We start from the raw sequence: 3,975 nt of genomic DNA, 5'->3' as shown, positions 1-3,975 counted from the left end.
AATGGTTCCCGCAGATTCCTTCGTGTACCTCCCTCATTACGTAGTCTGCTTCTTCGGCACCCAGGCATCTTAGATATGGACGGGAGAAACTTCTTTTGTACAGGATGTCTTTTATCAAGACGAACCTTGCCGCCTGGGCCTTCAGTTTTCTTGCTGCCTTCTTTCCGTCTAGCAATACCCCGTTCTTCAAGTATGAAACTATCGGTGTGGTCCAGGTGCTTTCGGAGCATATCTCCTGCATGTTGCCGGGATCTATTAGTGGAGAAAGTTGAACAAAAGAAAGGACATTACTCGGGGTTATCATATGCTCTGCTGAAGCGGTTTTGGCTAGGCGGTCGGCGAGCTCATTTTCTCCTATAGGGATTTGGATGATCTTGGCTTCTGGGTCGTCGATTCTTGCCCTTACTTGATCGAGGTACCTCTTCATCCTTTCACCCTTGCATTCATAATCTCCGTTCACTTGATTGGTCACAACCTGTGAGTCGCAGTAAATGACTACGCTTGTGGCTCCTGCGGCTTTGGCTAGGTCGAGGCCTGCTACTACTGCTTCGTATTCCGCTTCATTGTTGGTGGTGGGGAAGTCAAGACGGACCATACATTCGATCTTGTCTCCTTCAGGTGACAACAGTACGATGCCGGCTCCCCCGGCTCGTCTATTGGATGATCCGTCAGTATATATGCTCCACTGAGGGGACTCTTCTGCCCCCTTGTCTCCGTCACGAGTAAATTTTGCTATGAAATCGGCTACGATATGTCCTTTAATGGTTGTACGTGGGCGGTACTTGATATCAAATTCACTCAACTCTATTGACCACAACGTCAGTCGACCTGCAGCTTCAGGATTGCTCATCGCCCTTCGCAAGGGCTTGTCGGTCATTACGTTCACCGTATAGGCTTGAAAGTAGGGCTTGAGCTTACGAGCCGCCGTGACTAATGCAAAGGCAAGTTTCTCCATAGGTGGGTATCTTTCTTCGGCACCGCGGAGCGCCCGACTGGCGTAGTATACGGGCTTCTGTACCCCGTCCTCTTCTCTGATTAAGGCCGCGCTGACTGCGACAAGGGAGACAGCCAGGTAAAGGAAGAGTTCTTCACCTGGTTGCGAAGGGCTCAGCAGAGGTGGTGAAGATAGATAGGCTTTTAACTCCTCGAATGCTCGCTGACACTCGTCCGTCCACTTAAAAGACTTCTTTAACGTGCGAAAGAAGGGCAAACACTTGTCCGTGGCTCTCGACACGAATCTATTTAATGCCGCTACTTTGCCGTTAAGGCTTTGTACTTCCTTCACATTTCTTGGGGGAGCCATCTCTATTATGGCTCGGATCTTGTTCGGGTTGGCCTCAGTCCCCCTTTGAGATACCATGAATCCTAGGAATTTTCCTGCTGTCACGCCGAAAGTGCACTTTCCCGGATTGAGCTTCATGTTATAGGATCGAAGCGTGCCGAATGTTTCTCTAAGATCTTCCAGGTGATCTTCCTCCTTTCGGCTCTTCACTAGCATGTCATCGACATAGACCTGGACATTTCTCCCGATTTGCTATGCGAACATCTTGTTCATCAGCCTTTGGTATGTTGCACCCGCATTTTTTAGGCCAAATGGCATTACTTTGTAGCAGAAGAGGCCTTGACTGGTCACGAACGAAGTCTTCTCCTGATCAGCCTCGTGCATGTGGATCTGGTTATAACCTGAGAAAGTGTCCATGAAGCTTAGTAACTGGTGTTGAGCCGCCGAGTCTACTAGGACGTCGATCCTTGGAATGGGATAGCTATCTTGGGGACACGCTTTGTTAAGATCAGTGAAGTCTACGCACATCCGCCACTTGTCGTTCGCTTTTTTAACCATTACTACGTTCGCCAGCCAATCGGGATAGTAGACTTCCCTAATAAAGCTTGTCTCTTGTAATTTGCGGACTTCTTCCACTATTGCTTGGTCTCATTCCGGGGCGAACACTCTCTTCTTCTGTCGGACGGGTGGAAAGGAGGGCAACACATTCAATTTGTGTACCATGACCGAGGGATCGATTCCTGGCATGTCGTCATGACTCCAGGCGAACACGTCTTGATTACTCCTCAAGAAAGTTATGAGCTCTTGACGGATTGCAGGGTTAGAGAGCGTTCCGATCTTGGTTGTTCGATCCGGATTGGAGCTGTCGAGAGTTATCTCCTCTAGCTTCTCTGTTGGTTCCGCCACCGTTCGGTGCTCTTCTATGTTCAAGGCTTGGATTTGGTCTTCCATCTCCATCATGGCCACATAGCATTCCCGTGCGGCCATTTGTCTTCCGCGCAGCTCTCCTACTCCATAATCCGTAGGAAATTTGATCATCAGGTGGTAAGTTGAGGTTACCGCCTTCCACGAGTTGAGCGTGGGTCATCCGAGGATAGCATTATAGGCGGACGAGCAATCGACCACTAGGAATGTTACGTCCCTGGTGATTTGTTGGGGGTAATCGCCTACCGTCACTGATAACGTGACCGCGCCTAAAGGGAATACCCGGCTCCCTCCGAAACCAACGAGCGGGGCGTTCGTCGGCATTAATCGCTCCTTGTCAATCCTCATTTGCTGGAACGCCGGATAGTACAAGATATCGGCTGAGCTGCCATTGTCAACCAACACCCGGTGCATGTTGTAGTCTCTTACCCGCATACTGACGACTAGAGCATCGTCATGTGGATGGTGCAGGCGTCATGCATCTTCTTCTGAGAACCCGATAATGGGGCCTTCTCTTCCTGCTATCTTCGGCACAGTGCCCGTCAGCTGAACGCTCTGTACCATCCGGAGGTACGTTTTGCGAGCCTTTTTTGAAGACCCGGCTCCAGCTATTCCTCCGACTATCATCCTTATGTCTCCTATGGGGGGTCTTGGTCGCTCGTTCTCTCGCCAGGGGTGCTGTTCTTGTAGGGGTGGATCTGTTCTCTCTTTACTGACGAACTTTTGCAACTTTCCTTGTCGGATAAGGGCTTCGATCTGCTGCTTCAAGTCGTAGCAATTAGCTGTGTCGTGACCATGGTCACGGTGGAAGCGGCAATATTTGTCCCTAGATCGTTTGTTGGGATCACTCTTCAGCTTTCTAGGGAACGTCAGGGCCATCTCGTCCTTAATTTGCATTAGGACTTAGTCTATCGGGGCGGTTAATGGGGTGAAACTTGTGAATCTTCCCCCCATGGGTTTAGGGCGTCTCTCCTCCCTTCGGTCTCCTACCCTTCCTTTCTTCCGCCCCTGGTCCTGTCGGGTGTCTTCTTGCCTCTCTCTTTTCTTGGGCCTCTCTTCTCGTGCCAACAACACGTCTTCAGCGTTCATATATTTGGTGGCCCTGTAAAGCACCTCTGACATAGTCTTTGGGTCGTTTTTGTATAGGGAGAATAAAAACTTACCCCCCTTCAGCCCATTAGTGAATGCCGCTACAAGTATCTTGTCGTCGGCTTCCTCAATCGAGAGCGCCTCTTTATTGAAGCGGGATATGTAGGCCTTTAACGTTTCCTCCTATCGCTGCTTGATATTCATTAAGCAAGCTGTGGACTTCTTATACCGATGTCCTCCGATGAAGTGCATAATAAATTGAGCGCTTAACTCCTTGAAGGTGCTGATGGAGTTGGGTGCTAGCCGGCTGAACCAAATCCTTGCCGCGCCCTTTAGGGTTGTAGGAAAGGCCCTGCACATAATTGCGTCTGCCACTCCTTGAAGGTGCATCAGGGTCTTGAAGGTCTCTAGGTGATCTAGAGGGTCCTTGACCCCGTCATAACTATCCATATGCGGCATGCGGAACTTACTTGGCAGGGGGAAAGAGTTGACGGTGGTCGTAAATGGCGAGTCAGTCCGATTGACAAGGTCGTCAAGGTCGTCAAGGTCACTGGACACTCGTCCCTTGAGAGCGTTCATCATCACTTCCATCTATTCCTTTATCGCTTGCATCTCCGCGATGATGGGTGGCGGAGCCGTATCTGCAAGAGTGGGAAGGCTCGTGTCCCGTCGCTCTGGTC

Source organism: Quercus robur, chromosome 4, assembly GCF_932294415.1.
Source record: "Quercus robur chromosome 4, dhQueRobu3.1, whole genome shotgun sequence".
Classification (NCBI taxonomy): domain Eukaryota; kingdom Viridiplantae; phylum Streptophyta; class Magnoliopsida; order Fagales; family Fagaceae; genus Quercus; species Quercus robur.
This window is presented reverse-complemented; position numbering follows the sequence as displayed.